This window comes from Bactrocera tryoni, chromosome 5, assembly GCF_016617805.1.
Source record: "Bactrocera tryoni isolate S06 chromosome 5, CSIRO_BtryS06_freeze2, whole genome shotgun sequence".
NCBI lineage: Eukaryota > Metazoa > Arthropoda > Insecta > Diptera > Tephritidae > Bactrocera > Bactrocera tryoni.
This window is the reverse complement of record NC_052503.1, coordinates 25,195,681-25,216,834: the sequence shown is the minus strand read 5'-3', so window position 1 is coordinate 25,216,834 and position 21,154 is coordinate 25,195,681. Positions and strand designations below refer to the sequence as shown.

The 21,154-nt window shown below is 35.8% G+C and overlaps 1 protein-coding gene across 1 annotated transcript in view; it reads left to right on the top strand.

Annotated features, from left to right (window-relative positions):
- LOC120777068 overlaps positions 1-21,154 on the top strand; it is a 72,561-nt gene that overhangs the window by 7,364 nt on the left and 44,043 nt on the right. The window contains exon 2 of the mRNA XM_040108194.1: positions 11,467-11,576. The gene's annotated coding sequence lies outside the window, so the exon portion shown is untranslated. The remainder of the gene's footprint in view (positions 1-11,466; positions 11,577-21,154) is intronic.

Here is a 21,154-nt window from a genome sequence, read left to right as displayed (position 1 = left end):
TAAAAGCCAAAGAATGTTCTTTCGAATGATAAAAAGCTTTTCCGATTAAATTTGAAGTATTTGTATCCTTTCTTTAAAAAAGTAGGAAACTTTGAAGTGGACCACCCTTTACCACTTTCAGCATCTATACTACCCAGTAGCAGCCTAACAATGTCTCTCTGCAAAAGTGTTTCAGGTTGAATATTTTGAAAGTTATAAAACATCCTTAACGTCAATATTTCACCAGTTTCCCGCAGCACAAAAAAAATTTAAAAGTCTCAACCAACTTCATAACTCATTTTACTGCACAAATGCATTAAGCAACTCAACCGCAAACGCTCATCAAACGCAATGTCATGCCCGTCACTTCAGCGCGTTCGAGACGCCTTCACTACTCTGCGAATTTTCATTGCTTTTCTCTTCGGTTTTCGCAAAATTTTATGTTCACGTTAAAATTCGATCGTAAAATTTCTGTGCGGAATACAAATATTTGAATAAATTTAGCCTTGCCGGAAGTGTTAATTTAATGGATAGTATCAAGTACGTACATTTGCACCAGCGAGAGGGGGCAGCCAGTGCAAAGTGTTGTATCGCAAAGCAGAACCTTCTAACGGTATAATAAAGCAGTGGCAAACTTTTATGCGCGAATTTTAGCTTTTAAATTGGCAATTTAAGTGGCAGCACCGCCACTCTCTCTCTCTGCTTGGCAATTTATTTTAATCAGTGACATTATTTGCCTGGTCGGTGGTATATCTTTTAAGGATTTGTGCCTAGGTGTGCGCTGTTAAATGACAATAAAATGCTAAGTAGTGATCACTATGAGCACTCAGCTGAGCAGTCAGTAATGAGCCATAACGGATATAAATCAAAAGGCAACTAGAAATTTGCTGCTGGTAATTGGACATTTTAGAAATTTATGGATTTGTCAAATCTGGTAAATGCATTATTAAATGGAGAACTTGAAATAGTTAAGCCACAAATGAGGCCGAAGCTCGTTTACGGCATCATTAGAAGTAATTGAGTAAGGACAGTGAGGAGAGCTCGCTTTTTCTGAGAAAGAAGTGACGAAGAGAAAAATTAAGTGAAGAAAGAGTCGGGCATCTTTTAAAATTATTTAAACGTGATATTATCTGCTCACCGAAGTGTTCTCTCAATAAATCCCTTGATTGATACAATGGCTGGAAAGTGGCGCCGTCTTAGTGAAACCAATTGTCGCCGAGTTCAAGAGTTTCAACTTCAGGAAACAAATAGTCGGTTATCATGCGCGATAACGGTCGCCATTGTTGGTTACGTTATCACCAGCATCATTTTGAAGAAATATGGACCGATAATTCTACCGGCCCGGAAACCATACCAAACCGTGTTCTTTTCTGGATGAAATGGCAGCCGTAGAATCTTTTCAGGTTGCTCTTCGTTCCAAATGTGGCAATTTTGCTTATTTACATACACATTGAGCCAGAAATGGGCCTTTTCGCTGAACAAAATTTCGTTCGAAAACGTCGGATCTTCTTGGAACTTTTCGAGAGCCCATAGAGCGAAGCGATGTCGTTTGGGAAGGTCAAATGGCTGCAGTTCTTACATAAGCTGTATTTTGTACGCTTTAAGTTTACGATCTCGAGATAAAATATGCCAACCCGTTCCATACGTCAGTCCGAGTTGCTGCGAACGACTACGAATCGACTTTCCTCGGTCTTTGTGTACACTCTCAGCTGCGGCTGCATTATTTTCTTCATCGCGTGTTGGATGTGGTCTATTCGGTCGAATATTATCCAATAATGAATGCTGTGTCTCAAGATGGGTGATGGTGTTTCGTAAAGTACGCTCAGTAGGCCGATTATGTTGACCATAAGCTAAGCGAAACGGTCTCCAAATCAAGTTCTTGTATGGAAAACTTTTTATTTGTGGATATTATAGCTTGGATACAATTACAGTATCTTGCATTTTTTTTTGTTTATTTTCGGTATTGATGACACAAACTTTTTTAAACTACTCCGTCGTGCACTTATTGCTCACTTTATTATCAGCCAACCGGCGTTAATAATTTCCGTTCTCGACTTGCTTTCACACTGATTAAAGATAATTTAGTTAATTGCTAACTCAATATTTACATATTCAAGATTGATGAGTCGTTTTTTAGCTGAATGAAATGCAAACTAATGCTGGCAACAGCAACTGACATTGATGGAAGAGCGCAGATTATTGGAATCTCATCACGCACGTGGTTGTAATTGAGAATGTTTGGGTAGGAACAGTTGTTATCAGTTAATAATGCGTCTCCATGATTTAATGCCACCAAAATTGTAATTGTAATTATGTTGAATGGAAATTTAATTACAAAATCAATATTGCTCATTTATACATATGTATAATATTTGAAAATATATGGAGACTGTAATAGAAGTAGTATATAACAATTTTTGCGAATATTATATGCCATAAATAATGAAATGGCAAAATATACTTGTAGACTAATTTTGTGGTACTTAGTGTCAATCAAAATGTTAAGTAAATAACAACCTCAACCTCCTCCTACGAATACTTTTATGTTTGTCCCATATAGACGGTAGTCATAGTAGGAATTCAAATCACATGACCTAAGTGGTTATTTGACGAGTCATTTCTTGACATATTCTGTTACCAAAAAGTCGTACAGATTAAGTGACGGCTTCACACGTTGTTGCTTTATAGCACTGTTCATTGAGAACCATTCACTATTTAAACGATTGATATCCATGTAGGGAATCAAAAAGTCCTAAACATTTGCCTGTGGAACTGATTGACGGCAACGTCGTCTGTCATCTTCACGTTTAAGGGGTTTTCTAGTCTAGAAATAAAAAAAAAAATTTTTCTGAAATTAAAAAAACCAAACAGATTTCGTTAAAATATTGTTAAATCTAGTACAGCAAATCGAAGGAATAAGCAAAATAAATTTTTTTGACAAAATGACGGTTTCTCAAAAAAAAATTCTCTTTTCTTCTTCTTTAACCAAAATTTCGGTCTTAAATTGTTAATGAAAAAATATCTATCGGTGAGAAAAATTTTTGGATTAATTACTGAAAAATATATTTAAGAAGCTCGTGTTAAAATTTGAGACTGAGATTATGAAGGATCAGCTATGACGTAATGCAAATCATACCAGATAATACCTTTTTCTGTAATCAATCAAAATGCAAAGTTTTGCAGCGTAGTCTTCATTTCGAACTCTAAAATTTCTTTTTTATTTCTTTTTTATTTTTTTTTTTATGTACACAGAAATATGTTTCATAAATGCAGATCCCACACGACGTGAGTTTTGAAAATTATAACGATATTACCACTATTTGTAAAGGTTATTTCGGTCTCGGACTCTGAACGGAAGTCTTCAGATATGACTCTTCTTCGAATTTCAGGAATTCTATGCTTCTAAAGATCTGTTCAGAACACAGTGTTTATTATTGTTCTATCCTACCTGATATTCACTTATGTATGTATGTTTTTGAATTACCTAAGAAATATACTTTAAAGGAGAAAAATGAAACAAAGTTGCTTTCTTTGTACTTCTGTTATTGATTTTACGTCACGCCTCTTACTTTGCACAGTCGGAAGCTTACGTAACAATGGCTGATGTTAGCGGAAATTTTCGGAAAATCTCTGCAACCATCAATGATGTTGTTAGCTGAGTTCACTCGAATGAGCACACACAGATATGTTTTGTCATATGAAGAAACCCAAAATGCATGTAGGAAGAATTTATACTACCTACAAATATGTTAACAACGTCCTTTCTCAAGCCATAGGGATATTTTATCAAAGCTTTTTTTTAATATTTTACAATTTTGGAAGCGGTTACTTCTGTTATTTAAATACTCTTTGAATAATATTTCAACATAAAACCGAACATGGGGAGCTCTAAGTAACTTAAATACTATAAGTCTGTGATATTTCATATTTTTTATGATATATGTACATGTATATGATGATGAGAAGGATAATACATATAGTCGTAGTTTTTCCTCTTATTTTTTTTCTTTAAATTGAATTTTACCTTAGAACACAAAGGCCTAGCCGCAACTTGGTCGCCAAAAGCCGACTTCGGACTTCATGTGTCCACTGTTTTGCGTATAATATCGAGACAAATCCTATCTTAGGAAAAAATGTCGATCCAATCATTGAAAACAATTTTTGATAGAGATGTTGACTCAATATTGATGTTTGAATTCCATAACTACTGTGCGTTTGTCAGATATTTGTTTACAACCCGAAGGTTTTATCTTGCAAAAGCATTTCGAGGAGTCTACTTTATTACGAATATGCGTATTTGAGTGGCATAAAGCACCCAGTGAAAGTCGTGAAGTCATCAATAAAAATTATTATGCGTATCCCAAAATATAGAAGCCATAACCTTGCCAGCCGACCGCTGCGTTATCCATGCTTTGGAGCGGATGCATCGTATGCAGTCCACTCAGCTGACTTTCATTTGGACTTCGGAGAGAAAAAGTGGAGCTATGTTTCATCCATTGTCAGATATCGACGCAAAAGTGGAGCTATGTTTCATCCATTGTCAGATATCGACGCAAAAGTTTGGGCTTATTACGCTGTAACATCTCCAAACGCTGCTCCGAATCATCAACTCGTAATTTTTTCGGTCAAAAGTGAGTTCGCGCGGCAACCACTTTGCACAGACCTTTCTCATAGCTAAATATTCGTGAATTATATGACGTACTCGTTCAGTTGATATCTGCAGAGTGTCTGCTATTTTGACCAACTTGATTTTAAGGTCATAAAAAACTATTTTCCGGACTTTCTTGATGTTTTCGTCGGTAACAACCTCTCTTGGGAGTCCGCTGTGTTCATCGTCCTGGTGGTCATTTCACAACGTCTAAACTTAGCACAATAATCCGTAATAGTTGATTTTCCCTGTTCAGTCTCCGGAAACGCGTGATCAAGTTAAGCTCTTGCGGCAACTGTATTCTTTCCCGTCAAAAGACGATATTTTATCAGCACGCGAATTTCTTTTTTTATTCATTTTTTTTACAATAACAAAAGTTTTTGCACTCAAAATGACATAACTCACAAACTAATGATCTGACAGCTGTCAAATTTATACACGCGACTTTTTAAGATTAGGGCTAACCTCATTTGAATTTAATTCTAGTAGCGTCATCCATGTGACAGTTAACTTTTCAATCGAAATGCTCGGGATCGGCTCAAAATATTTTGATACTATTTTGGTTAATGTTTTGGTTATTTTTTTTGGTTAATGTTTTGGTTAATGTTTTCGTTAATGTTTTGGTTACTGTTCTGGTTACTGTTTTGGTTACTGTTTTGGTTATTGGTTTGGGTATGAAGCGTGTCAAGGCTAGACTCGTACCAAATATCAAAAGATCAAAATATTTAATGAAGTCGAGTAAAGATCGCAAAAGAGGTGATTGACAGCAAGTCAAAAAGACAAAAGTCTCTACGTTGATAAACGTTACTTATGACGCGACTTGGGTTTATGAGTATGATATCGAGACTATCCAACAATCTCGAGAATGAGCCGAAACCGAAAAAACCACGTCAGAGGCGGTCAAAAACCCAAGTGAAGTTCATCCTTTGCTGTGATTGAAAGGTGCAGTTCACCATGCATTCGTTCTATAGTGTCAAACGGCAACAAAGAATTCAACTTGGCTGTTCTCAGACATCTACGTAAAATAAGTTGTCGTAAACGACGGGATTTTTGGGATGATTGTGACGATTTTCGGTTAAACACGGAACCAGAATCATTGCTCAGACCTCTTGTTTCACTTATTGGTTTCTTTATTTTTTCTTTTCGAAACTGAAAGTTCCTGAAATTGTTTTTAGCTCACAGCCTTCAAATAATTTGCTTTAATTTAAAAATTTTCCAACAGGGTATGAACTATAGGACAGAATTTGCTCATAAATGTAGGCGAGTTTCCTACACTAGACAAACGAACGAGCAATTCTGCTCAAATGAGATAATATGCAGTCGTGTATTTGTTGGAAACTGACGAGTGTTTTGTGTTTGCTGCCCCTGGAGATGTCAAAATTACTGAATTCATCAGCCAATATGCTTGGTTGTGGGGCGGAGTGATCACTGCCAGCACTTTGCATGACAAGACGAAATTCAAGTACAAACATATACACTGATGTGACTAATCACAGTTAACGGTATTGTAATGCAGCAAATTGAGATAATACACAAAATAACAACAACAACGCAGAACAACTATAATAACAATGCAAATAAACAAGACAGTTAAACAGATGCGACTACGAAAACAATCATGATAACCGAAACCGGATATTAGTATGCTTTAGAAACTATATACATATGTAATATATTATTTATACAAAAGTTGTTACAATTCATATACAGGACACTCTAACGGTCCTGGTTAAATGTGTGTCTGAGAAATATGAAAATAACGGTGAGTGGTTGGAGTGAATACACACTGCTGTTGCGAAGGGGTATAAATCTTGTTGGAGTCTGTTATGGAAACAGCGAAAAGGACATGCCGCCCAGTGGCAGATAATATGAAACACGATGATAAGAAGATATTTTACGGACGAGTGGACGAAGAGCATACTCCAATGAGAAACAACAACACTTACAAACAATGCAAGGACAGTAACTTCAACTTGTACGTAAACGAAAAGGATAAAGCTACTCCACAAATATGGAAGCTTACGTTAAATAGGAGAAGCTCAAGGCTACTAGTAAGTAGAGAAAACAAGAAATGAAACAAAATATTAGTAAGAGATACAAAAAACAAAAAAAAAAACAGAAAAGTAACGAAAAAAGAACACAAGCGAATAAGGCGAATTAAATCAACAAACCAAAAGGAGAAGAAAAAGCAAAATGACTGCCAACTACCAAACAAACACACTAACAGATGCGCAGAGTAAAGCAGAGGCGACCAACAAACCGACAGTGAGTGTGCGAGTCAGCTGCTTAGACAGAGCTAACTGTTCGTCTATCTGCCGGTCTGTCCGTACGTCTGCCTGTCGGTCTATCTGTCTGTCAGCGACACGATTGAATGCACCGAGCGTCGCGTCAATGTGGCGTGCCTGTCATTGCCGCTGATAGATGAACTGAACGGATGCTGGCTGGCGTTAGGAGCTGTGGCAGCGTAGAGGAGCCGTAGCAGCAGCGACAGTAACGGTTGTTGACTTGCTATCCGACAGCTGGCTCAAGTTTATTGTTTTTCCGCTATTTCATTTTGTTTGTGGCGTGGAAAATACATATTTTCCGTTATGCGCTTTCCTTATTACTCGCCCGCTCATTAAGTTGTCGAGTTCTGTCACAATTTTCCCTTTTCCCTTTTCTCTTTTGCTTGCTTTTTTGATTTATGTTGAGTGCTGGCATAGAATTGGCAAAGTGTTAAATAACAAATGTGATCGGGGTTAGAAAAATACAAATATTTTTGCGGCCGAAATATATATTTCTCGCTTGAGTAATTACTTTATGGTTTGCAGTATTATTTTAAGAGAGAAGAGAAGTCTGCTATAATTACAACAAAATGTGGTATTGAGATATGAACTTTGAATATGAGTTATATTAATTCTCGTATTGGACCGCCAGTTATATGAAAATGTATAATAGAGTAATGGTAGTATAAAAAGAAGTATAACAAGATTTCGGTTTGACTTTTAATGGTCGCTTTGTATGACAGCTATATGCTATAGCATTTTGATTCGCACAATACGTCCGGATATTGTACTGTTGCATTTCACTATAGCCTAAGCTTAATTTCATGAAGATATCTCGTCAAATATAAAAGTTTTCCGTACAAAGACTTCATATTTATCGATCAGTTTATATGGCGGCTATATGCTATAGTCATCCGATTTCAACAATTTGTACGGAGCTTGTAGCGCAGTTTTGAGTAATAATGTATACCAAATCTCGTGAAGATATCTTGTCAAATTAGAAGGTTTCGGTATAAGCGATTCGTTTTGATTGGCCAGTTTATATGACAGCTATAAGATGTAGTAGTTCGATTCAGGTAATATCTGCAAGGATTATCGACTGGCCTTGGAAAATAGTCCATACCAAATTTCGTGAAGATATCTTCTTAAATACAAAATGTTTCCATACAATAACTTCATTTTGATCGCTCAGTTTGTACATATGTATTGTGGTCCAATATCGGCGATTCCGACAAATGAGTAGTGTTTTCGGAGAAAAGCACGTCTGCATAATTTGAGATCAATACCTCCAAACTGGAAAGACTAGTTAGTGTATATGCATGAAGACTGTCAGACAGACGGAAGTGGCTAAATGAACCCTCCGTAATATTATTTTCAATTATAAGTCTTCTCAAGCTTCTTTAGTTGGATAATTCTATTTTAATACCACTGATTTTTTAATGTTATTGAGTTGAAAAGGTTAACAGGTGGCAACCCTACAAAAAATAATATATTTCGGAATTACTTTTTCAAGGAAATCACTTTAATACTCACATTGTAGCTTTGTTAATTATGTGAATTATGTTATTTAAATAGGTGGCAACGGTTTTCAAAAATATTTTTTAGGAACTTCTTATTAACTAGCTTGATTATAATATTTTTCAAAATTGTTAATTGTGTGAATTAAATTATTTAAATACATAAGTGGCAACGCTTTTAATTAATATTTTTTTAGGAACCTCTTATTAATTGGCTTGATTTATTGTTCATTATTATAGTTTTCAAAATTGTTAATTATGTGAATTAAATTATTTAAATAGATGGCAACCCGCTTCAGAAATATTTTTTTTAAACTCTCACTAACTTGTTATATTTATTGCTTATACATATTTTTGAAATCAGTTGGATAAACTATTTTAAACAGCTGGCAACTCCCATTAAAAACTACTATTTTTCATAATTGACATTCTTATACCGTTGAGCATTTACCCACACAATTTCTTCTTAAATATAGTTCAGTGCAAATCCTACACAAATATGTTTCGATTGTTATTTGTGTTGTATTTCGATTTACTTCTAAAAATGTTTTTAATTACAATAGGTGGCAACTTCAAAAAAAAATAGTGTATCTTAAATTACCGAATTTTTGTTAATAAAATGGTGATAGTTATTACATACAAGTTAATTCATATGCTTATTGAACTAAATTTTTTTCAAATAGGTGGCAACATCAAAAAAAATTTTGCCTTAAATTACTAAATTTTCACCAATGAAATGGTTGTTGTTATTATATTTATTCATACGTTTATTGTATTAATAATTTTTTTAGTTCAGGTGGCAACGCTTCTTAAAAATATTTGCGAATAATTATTGATATTTTAAAATGTCAATATATATTATTAACAATTTAAATATGTTTTCTTTTTTTAATTCTAACAAGTGAATTTTAAAATTGCCAAACAGTTGGCAACTCTTTTCTTTAAATTTTCTTAAATAAATTTTAGACATACACCTTTTTTAGACCAGTTAAAATAGTACTAAAGTCTTCCTATAACTTTTATAAATTTTTTTTCAATAAAATGTCCATCATGTGGTAACATTTTATCTTGTTTAAGCCAGAAACGTAAAATTATTACAGTATTTGAATAAATTTTTTTTTAATTCTTCACTTAGAATTTTCATATGGGATCCTTTCAATCTGAGAAATAAATATATACTTCAATTATTTTCATTAATTTTGGCACAACAATTTTCATCATATGGCAACCCTTTTATCTTATTTAAGCCAGTAGTGTGAAATTACTAAATACTTAAATTATTTTTATTAATTTTGGCGGTACAATTTTCATCATATGGCAATCTTTTTATGTTATTGTTGTGAGAAATTGCTGTAAAATTTGCATTAAGTGGCAACTTTTTTTTATCCTTTATAACTCAGTTATCATAAATTAGTCGAATATTTCAATTATTTATTATTGTTATAATATTATTTTTTTTACGTAAATTTTTCATCATCTGGCAACTCCTTCACACCAAATACTAAAAAATTATTCACAATATTTGTAGAAAAAAAACTCTGTCATGTGAAATTTTGAGAGTAATTCGCTCAAGTGCTACACATGCTATATATTTTGGTCCGCCATTCAGCATTGCACCCAAAATACAGTTATTTATAAATATTTGCACTTTTAGCTTTATTCATATTGCTTTTGTTTTCGCGCTCCAAACAAAATATTGCATCGATTTGCAAATTCGACAATTCAATGCTTGCTGTCGATACCTCCATGGCGCACATGGCGTATACGTAACATTTAAATGCGCGCTGCCATTGGTTGTAAATGTGAAAAAATAGTAAATGTATGCGGGGCCATGAATGCAAACATCCACACACAACTAACGAGCTATTGCTGAGTACATGAGCGCATTCTCAGTGAAGTAGCAAAACAGATAAGATTTTATTTTATTTTTCGATACTTTTTTAAATGCTCACTCTCTCGCAGTGGCATGAAGCGCTTTCAATATTTGCTGCAGCTGTTGACTTTGTTGTGTCGTTTCACTTCGTTATTATTCCCACAACTGGTGCGGCGACAGGCAGCATAACAACTTAATAAAAGACATGTTTTTCTCATTCGTCAATAACAAAAATTATTTTTGTTTTTGTGGGTAACAACTCGCGATACAAATGTAAATGGAAGGGAAGGATGCAAAGTGAGTGGCTGCCTGCAAGGAGGCGATTATTGACAATTGGCCGGTCATGGTTTTTTTATAACAGAGGAAATAGTGAAAAGGTTGCTGCTTTTTCTAAAAAGTATTGCATAGCACAAGCGGCTTAGTTTAGACACTTGGTTAGGGTAAAAAAAAAAAATATAAAAAAAATTTTGGTTTTTCTACATTTAGGTGCCCTTTTTTAAACTACGGAGAGTTTTTGTTATATGATGCTATGTGTTCTGTTGTTTAAATTTCAATAATGTATGACACCCTGAGGAGTAGTAGATAATAATGTTTTATTGCTAGTTAAAATACTTGTCATTTATAAATTTAACTAAATTTATCATCATTATAATGAAAGATGCTAAATTTTGTATTTATAGATCCACCGCAAAGCATCTCTAAGCTATGTCTATGAGGGCCGTTCTTTGAACATGCACCAGCTGCTTAACTGTGTGGGTTGTTCGAGCGAACTCCTTCATATAACAACCCCATTAAATCTTATTGCCTTAACTGCGGCTTCATAGAGCCAGAACACCACCTCTGATGAGAAGCCCCATTTTTTCCATTGTCTCTTTAAACAATGTAAGTTGAGCGATGCTTTCCTCACTCTGTTCTCGTTATTTCGCTTCTAACATATTCCTATAATGATCCCCAAGTACTGCATCCTCGCTACAAGTTGAAGAAAGAGATTCGTATTATGATCCCCAAGTACCTCAAATAATAAAATCTTGATTTTTTCCTAGCAATTGCTAAAAAACGCTCGAAATTCGGACATCTATACCAGAATACCTCTTTAATATATATTTTGTATAAAATTTCGAACCATTTTTATATATTTATGTATATATTTGTTTTTGTAACACACTTTATTTTCTTCTCTTTCAGACATCGGTCAAAGCAAAATATACTTTCGTGTTGCCAACTAATCGCTATAAAATACACTCTGACTCTTCTCACATTGAAGTAACAAATCAGTGATATGAAAAAATATTTGGGTAAGTGGTTTTCTTAAAAGTTTTTGACAATATATTTAACACTATACTTACATCTCCTAAATTATAACATCAGCGAGAAAATGCAGTTACTATTCTAAGAAGCAGTTCCAAAGTCTCTTTCGATCAAATTTCAATGAGCAAAAAGTAGTAAGACTCTATTTATAATTTTAGAATTCTTAATTTATTCTTCAAAATCTATGTCGTCCCTCTCAAAGTAATCACCCATGGCCCCAATACAGCTGTGCCAACGTTTTTTCCAATCCTCGAAACAGTTGTTTTCTAGAATACCCATCAAAGCGTTCAACAATTCACGTTTAATGTCTACAATTGCCTCAAAACGGTTTTCCCGGAGCGGAAGTTTGAGTTTGCTGAAAAGCCAGAACTTAAATGGAGTTAAATCAAGCGAATACCGTGGTTGCGGGACTGTATGTCGGTTGAAAATTTGGCGAAAAACTCATGAAAAATCAATAAAATATGCGACGTTGCATGATCATGGTGCAAAAACCAAGAGTTGTTAGCCTATAATTCCGGCTTCCTTTTATGAATAGATGCGCGTATACTTGTATGACGCATAACTCTTAAATAGTCCTCGTGGTTGACAGTTTGACCGGTCGGAAGGAATTCGGAGTGCATCCACCTCGGTAATCGAAGAAAGCTGTCAACATTACCTTGGTTTTTGACGGGGTTTTTTCGGCTTCGGTTCACCTTTGCCATGAAATTCGGCCAATTGATCGCCTGTTTGCAGGTGGCAAGCATAGATCCAAGACTCATCGCCTGTAATAATACGTTTCATGGCATCCTGATAGTCGGAAAGCATTGTCATTGTTTCATAGAAGTTAACGCGACGCTGTTTTCCGAACAAATTGAGTGATTTTGGAACCAATTGTGCTCTCACTTTTCTTTGATCCAAATGATCTTTCTAAATGGGTTTCACTGCACTTTATATACTTCAGAAGGACAAGCATATACTAAACTCTAATGATTAGTTTAATCTGACATTTAGCACAGATGTCATTGACAGTCATATCAACCTAGAAAAAAATATTTCGAATGAGGAATGAAATGGAATTCAATTAAAAAGTCAGACAATGTTTTACCCACAGTGGTATAATGTTCATGGAAGAAGATGCTGCAGAAACATGTCGCCATTGCATTCTATGTGGAAAGTAATATTACAGGGTCGAAGTGTAACCAATTAAAAAAGCCATAAATTCGGTTTGGAAAATTATTTTTATTTATTTTAAAGTACAAAATGTGTGAAAATAATCATAGATTTAGGATCAATTCACTTTTGCTTGATATGACCACCTCTTGCCTTAACTATGGCCTTGAGACGGTCAAAAAACGAATCGCAAGCTGCCCGAATGTGACTTGCCGGTATTGTGGCCCCCTCACGGACAATGGCTTTCTTCAGCATCTCGAGACTGGTGTAATTTTTACTTAGGACCTTGCTCTCCAAAATGGCCCAGAGAGAATAATCCTTTGGATTCGCATCTGGTGAATTCGAGAGCCATTATGTGGTCGTAATGAAGTTCGGAACGATGTTTTTTAGCCATTCTTGGTTCACTCGCATTTTGTGAGATGGTGCTGAGTCTTGTTGAAACGTCCATGGTTTGCGACCGAAATGTTTGTTTGCCCACGGCTACAAAGCAGCCTCCAGAACACTTTCCCGATAATATGTCGCATTTACTTTGACGCCAGGCTCGATGAAAACAATTGGAGAGCGCCCATCTACGGTGTCAGCGGCCCAAACCATTATTTGTGGCGGGTGCTGCCTCCTGGTGGCCAACCGATGACTTACATTCTCGTATGAACGGTCGGTCAAGTAAACCCTATCGTTTTGAGAGTTTACGAGTTGCTCAATTGGAAAAAAATTTTTCGTCAGAAAACACAATGTTCGGAATTTGATCGCTTTCGGCCAAGCGAAGCAACTGCTTCGCTCTCTCAAGGCTTACTTGTTGCTTCTTCGGTGTGAGATCATGGGCCTTTTGGAACTTGTAAGGCTTGACCTTTAGCTCATTTTTCAATATGCGTCGGATGCTGCGGTTGGGTTTTTTTAGTTCTTTATCCATTTGATTGGCACTTTGTCGTGGATTTCGCTCAAGTCGCTTCTTCACTTTCCGAGCCATCTCACGTGACGTTGCAGTCTTTTTATGACCACCTCCATGGCGTTTTGCGATGCTACCAGTATCATTGCAATAAGTGATGGTGCGATAAACAAAAACTTTATTCACATTAAGGTGTTTGAGCTCACGAACAAGTGCTGGCTGTGATTTTCCAGCTAAATATAAAGCAATCACATTATTACGTTTGAATTCCATCGCCGATCACTTTTTTTGTGTTCACTTTTGGCAAAACGCTTTTGTGCACTTGTGAACAATATGTACTTCGAACTGTCATTCAGCAAATTTATAAACAGCTGATTCCAGTGCGACGGCTGCGCGAACGTACTGAAGGTGGTTACACTTCGAGTGCCGAACTATGTAGTATGATCAAACAGTACAGGTATGTGGGGCCTTTCTACTCTGTAAAAGTCTGTGGGCATGCAATGCGTTGACTCAGTCTATCCAACAGTCTACTTTTCATGGTCCCATTGCCATTTTACGCCAAATTCTATAACAAGAACTGGTATATAGTCATGGTCATGTATCAATGAGGCTGAGACCAGGCTGACTGCTAACATTTTACATGTAATATTTAATTTTCGAGGATCCATAATTACTTCAATGGACCTTATACTCACAACATTATCATAGCTGCCGTAGTTTGATGAGATTTTCAGTGGTAGCGTTCAGTATACTATAAGTAATGAACTATTTTTTATTAAAGGTACTGTTTGTACAGCCTGTTTGAAACGAAAAAAATACATTTGGTGCATCATGTATTATACTACATCCAACATGTTGCAAGAGTATTACGGTAACTTATTGAACCAACCTCAATAATATAATATTTTTCCAATAACTTCAATAAACATTTGTAAAACCTTTGTTATGGTCACCCAAACGTTTTGCCGCTACTACAATGAAAGTCCACTGAAATTGGTGCTGCAAAATGTGCGAGTCAACCATTGCATATTGTGTGTATTTGGCTTTTAAACTTATCAGCATTATTATATGCACTTGTGCAAATTTATTTTATTTCTGCTGCTGGCGGTTGTTTTCGGTTGTGTACAGAGGATTTGCAGGAATATGAAAATTTCAAAAAAGGAGAGTATAAAAAGAGTACACCCACACGCACATACATATAAACTCGTATAAAGCACAAAACCCGAACAATTTTCACTTCATTTAACTCAGTCCGAATTGCGCAAAGCTAGCGAGTTGTAAAGTTTTTTCTAGAAAATCCTGGCGAGTGTGTGCTCTCCAAGGATTAAGCGGTTTTTTGCTTTATTTGTACATATGTATTTATGGATATATGTATTTGTAGATAATGTATTTATGTATACGATGCTTAGTATATAGCGCATAACCGTAAATACAAAACGCACAAACGTAGTGAGCAGGTAAACCGACCCTTGTCAAGCGAAAGTTAGCCACCCACTCAACACTTGGTGAGCGCTTACTCCCGCAACTGAACCGCTACATACAAGTTGTAGTTACATGCGGATATTTTCATGCGAATCTCCATCGTCCATTTCGGTGGTTTAACTCAATTTGACTTCGTACTGCTCGAACTCAATTAATTGATTGTATAATATTCTATGAGGCCGCCAGCAAGTTGTTAATAACTTTGAAAACAAAAACGCTATGAATGAATTAATTTACTGTGAGCAGTGAGAGAGTGTTTGAGGGAGAGTAAATGTCGGTATGTTTGGCAAAAATAGCAAATTCTGAAAATTTACGGCAAAAGAAATACAATTACAGTTATGTATTTGGTGCCAACAAAGAAATTAGTATACCTCAGGCATAATTGTGGGTGGCCGGTGGAGCATTGGAGCTCGAAGGCAGTGGTTTTGTTACAATTAATTGTGAGAATAAAATCTGCATTAAGTGAAATGGTTAGGGTTAATACAGAATTTTTTGAAAATAAATTGAAATAATTTTTTGCGCTCCGAATTAGCGTTATATTTCACTATCCATTATAGAATAGAATTTTAGAATAGGTACTGTAAAATTCGGTTGTCTCTTATATTTGCTACAGAATGAGTTTGACTTATGCATATTATTTTTTTATTTTCAAATATTTTGCATAGCGCTCCGTAAACCATGAAACATTTAGGGAATATAAAAAAAGAGGGAACGAAAAGATCATCCTTTAATTTGTAACAGTTGTTACCTTTTTTATTTCAAAGAGGCTTATACCGTCTCCCTCACCTAAAATCAATAATGCACCGTCGCCTACTGCATAGATTCTTCGTCAGTTCTTCGCTAAATATCAACCAATATTCGCCTGATTTATCTCCGTGTTACTTCTGATTATTCACCAAACTCAAACGACCGCTGCGAGGAGCCAATTGAAGACATTAAACATGCATTGTGAAGGCTGTTCTGGAAATTTACCTTAACAACTGTGTTGAGCACTAGAAAAAACATTTCCACAAGTGTACTGGAGCCTAGGTGGATTACATTGAAGGGGACGACATAAATTATGAACAAAGTCCTACTATTTGTTGCTCATACTACTATATATATGTATACTCGTTGATCAAAATTAACTCTGACTGACTAAAAACTATCCATTTCCAGGTATTTTAATAAAAAGTTTTATTATCATATTCAAATTGGATCCGACGTCGTATTCATAAACCCAGCTCTTGTTACTAGTTATCAACAATCTCTTTTGTAATATCTACTCAACGTCGAATTAACAAAAGATTAAGCTATTTTGGTACGAGTTTAGCATTGACACGAACCATTAGCAGTAACAGCTAATGAGAGATGATATGCTCCGCTATCTCCCTGAAACCATAACAATGATTTTCAAATACATTTACACAAAAGGAATATTATGAAGAGGATTTTAGCAAGAAATTCAACTCTGAGAACGTAGTTTAAAAAATTAGCTACGTGGAGCAAGGTTGACAGAATCATTTTGTCACAAAATACTCAGATTTCAAAAAATTATGGTGTAATCTGTAACTTTAAATAAATTTATCCATATGAGTGGCGGAAACCCCAAGCTTTCTTTTAAGTACAGCGAGTTGTTGCTTGGTCTTAGTGGGGATTTATATACAGGAATCACCACAACTTTTCCGTCCCAAAAAAGCAAGATTTCTTAAACATGTCGTTTAGTTATTTTGATATTAAATCTCAAAAATTTTGTTTTCTAAGATAATTTTAAGCTGCCTCCTTTTGAGATGATGTTTACTGTGTCTATAAGAGAAATCAGAAATCATTTTTCTTTTAGTTGTGAAGTTTGACGAAATTGTGGAAACGGAACTAAAGTATCTTCCCATTTGGCGGGGTTTTTTATTCGGTAGACACCAGATAGGTTAGGTTAGGCAAAGTTAGTTGAAAATGCCTTTATAAAGTTTAAAGATTCTACTTGGACAGCTGAGAACCCCGACACATTGTGATACCTAAATGCTCCTGAGTATTGATCGAAAAGGCACTCAAAAGTCGATAAAGTTCTTTAAGCACGCCAGCAGTTTGTTGAGGCGTTCAATCCCAACACCGGCTATTTTATCAGGTTCGCCGAAAATATGTATGCCGAGATGCTTCAATCACAGTCTTTCCAAAGCTAAATAATGAAGAAAAATGCGTCTGAATGTTACCACCTCACCTTCCACGACAAAGTTGTGATAATTGGTGTCGGACAAAATTGTCAGCTTAACCGCATGTACTCCGCATTGTGAACGATAAATATACAGTAAAAACTCCTACGATAACAGCCAAACCTTGCTGAGAGAAGGTGATTTAGTCAGCCAGCAGGAACTCTCAATCGCATAGGAGCACATGCTAAGTTCAGGCGAGGTCCAGAAGTTCATCGTTAGAACGTAAAAAGACAACTGATATCAAACTCGTTCCCAATCCAATTTAATCGACATACTATACGGCCGCTCAGCGATCTCATGCCAGTTCTTTGGGTTTGTAGTTTTTAACGATTTCGCTATGCCTAGGCACCCAAACGAGTCTGGTGAGCGCAGACACTATTTTTACTGTTTTGCTGTCGAAGTGATTGCTCACATACCTAAAAGAGACTGCTCTTCAGTGTGCTGCAAACTTAGTGGCAGCTATTGATGCTCATATTTTTGAGTTCTAGTAATTCTTCCTGAATATACCGAACTTGAGATCTGCGCTTTCGTTCAACTTGATTTGAAGTTGGATTAATCGAAGACTTCTGCTGATTTTCGTAAATTTTATCGAAAATTTCATCGAACTAATATTGAATCCATTCGAGATTTTATTGGTAGCAATTTGGCTCTTAGCAATCAAAAACAAACCCCTACTCAATGAAAAAAAATGCTTGAAAACAAACTGTTGGCGTATTTACACTCAAAAATAGGTTATTCAGCGCCAGAACTCAGCAAGCTTTACCTTTACTTTACACCCACCCAGCCAATTAGTTCCTTGCGCAGTTCGGCGTACTCACTGATGAGCTTAATGAAGTGAACTGAAGTGAAATGAGTGATGCCGCATCCCGGTCGAGGTCTTTTGTTCTTCTTTGACGCCGCGTGACAGCCGATGAGGAGAGAGAGAAATGAACAGGCGAGACGTTAAAAATGAATGCATGGATGACTACACAAATGACCAGCGCAGTGCAGCGGCGTTATAGTATTACCCTCTCAGGTGTAATAAATTACAAATGCGAGCGATTTTTTTGCTTTCTTTCTTCACACCTTTTCCTCATTTTTGCTTTTTGTTTTTTCTTTCATATTGTCTATTTTAATCCATTACGGGCAGACAGACAGCTTTTCAGAAAAACAAAAATGAAAAAAGTCCAGCAAATTTCCTTTGTGTGATTTATTTACCGTTAATTTAACATTGCTTACTCTGCTTTTCTGTGCATGTGTGTATGTCTGTGTGCGTTCGCAATTGCGTTGAAGTTTTTTTGTCTGCAAATCATCAGGTTTGCCACCTTACTTTCATCTCTACCCCACCTCACTTGCTGTTCCTTTTATGACACTGACACTTGACCTTGACTTTATGCTTGTGTGATGGTGTTGTCCTGGCGCTCTTGCTCCAGCTTGACGACGACATTGATAGCCATACCATCAACTCAATGACATTACCGTTATAACATTGTGGTTGTATGCAAATGTTTGTTTACTTGAATGCGCCTTTGCCTTTGAACTCCTTTGAAGCGGTGGACCAGCCGCGACAGTGGGTCCAACACTGCCTGCGGTGGGTAATTGTTAACGTCAAAAATGTGGTTAACCAACGAGCTACCCCGCTTGTTGACGACTCTTCTGATGTGGTTAAGTAAGTTAAACAATGAAGAATTGTAAATCATTAAATTTAGACTGGGAGCTTATGCGTTTCACCGTCTATTCAATTTGAGCACAGAGGAATATAGTATGAGAGCAATTTATTTTTATGTGTTGGAACTCTCTGCTCTTTAAATAACCGAGCGTGTTTTATTCCCAGAATGACTTTGTAAATATGAAAATTGACAAATTATGATGACTTGTGCGTTTAATCAGCATTTCAGTTGTGACAGCTGACAGATGACAGTTGACAAATGGTAAAGCTTGTTTCTTCTAAGCTAGAAAATGATTAATTTTTAAAGCGAACACGATATTTATAGATTTTCAGCCAAGCTTCGTTAATATTTTTTAGGTTGTTTTGTTATTATTCAAAAAAAAAAAAAAAAAGAGGTTGGGTTGGGAACCGCTTAACAAGGAACAAGCCGTACTTATGTGAATTTTGAAAATTGAAGCTTCGCAGATAATACTGTTTGAAATAAAGCTCTATAAAAGTCAACCAAATTCGACTAATTATCTAATCAGGCTATATGTTCTAAAGCATATACCGTCTGATCAAATTTGACCCGGACTGACAGAAAACAACATTTGCACGTATTTTAATACAAATATCTTTGCTTGGCGAAACTTTGGTTTATTAAAAAGACATTTCTTCAAGTAACATATTCCGAGGTTTCTATCAATAGTAATTTATTTAGACGGATATTGGTTCTAACGGTATATGTTGGGGTTCCATAAACCTCGTCTCATTCGCTAAGGGTGTGGTATTCAATCTGACTGAAAAACAGAAATCTCAACTGTACTCTTTTAGGTAAAAAGGACATGCTCGCCCTTTGGAGGCTTGCCAACTCTTAATCCAAATTTTCTTACACTTGTTATAAGCCTCGGTTCAACGAAATCTTGTTTTTTTTTTTAGTTTCAACTTATTTTTGGAGCGCCATTCGCCGAATGTAGTACATTTTTGAGGTAATTTTTATAAACCCACGTCTCGCCACCAGTCATTTTCGATCTCTACTCGACGTCGTTTTGATTAGAGATTCAAATCTTTTGCTACGAGTATAGTATTGATATGCTTCATACCCAAAACGTTAACCATAATCTGTGGAGTCGATGCATAAGAGCTGTTGAGACTCCATGCTAACTAGAAGTCATACCTCTGATACTAACGGTATGATTTTCCAGCAGTGTTTCTTTAGCATTTCCGATATTAACGTCCACAACCGAGAATAGTGCTGGATGGACGACAGGTATGAGGCAAGCTTTCGATGACGCTCTGACAGATTCACCGAATGATTAACTGAATTATTAACCGAATGCTTTGTGACACTCAAATACTTGTGACCTTTTGTAACATAAACAGCTGTCAAATATGCACTTACTGACATATTGAGACCGTAACGCGCACGCAGCATTTTAAATGGACCAGTCCAGGTCAAATTTGATCAGATGATAGTGTTAAGAGTCTACCAAATTTTAATTTTATTTGTCGTAACGCAAATTATTACTATCTTAAATTGATTAATCTTTCTTGGAATCACTCCTAAGCCCATGTAATAATATTCCTTAAAACTTTTCTACTTTACAGCTTCTTTATAGATTTTTTGAGGTACCATCTCACGTCTAAAAACTGTCGAAATCGAGCCGAAACTGTTCAAGTCTAAGGTATAAAATATGCATGTGGACTCCAGAGCTTTTGACTGATTTTTTTACCGAAAATATTGCTTTATTTCTAAGACATATTATTGAAATTCAGAGCCAATATACTTGTATGTCGATAAATATGAGTCATTGTGTCAAAATATACCCTATATAAAAATTGTCGAAATTCCGTCTGACTTTATATCAGGTAATTTAGTGACACTCAGAGAACATTGTCTTCTAATAGCAATATTTCGTAGTACCAAAAATGGTTAAAATCGGCTCCACACTTACCAAAGGCCCCCATATACTTAAAATAAAATTTTCAAACTTCCGCTTCGCTTTATATCGTATTATCAATCAAAATACTTGTATTATATAAGAAATCGTTGGTAAATTACATAGGTGAATATATAGTATTGGATATACTACAGTTTATGACCGAATCGAATAGTAGAATGGGAATGATGAGTGACTTGTAGACTTTGGTCTTGGGCTTTGTTCGTCGAAAAAGGACTTTACTTCTCAATTGCCTACGCAGTCCGAAGTAGCACCTGTTGGCAAGAGATATTCT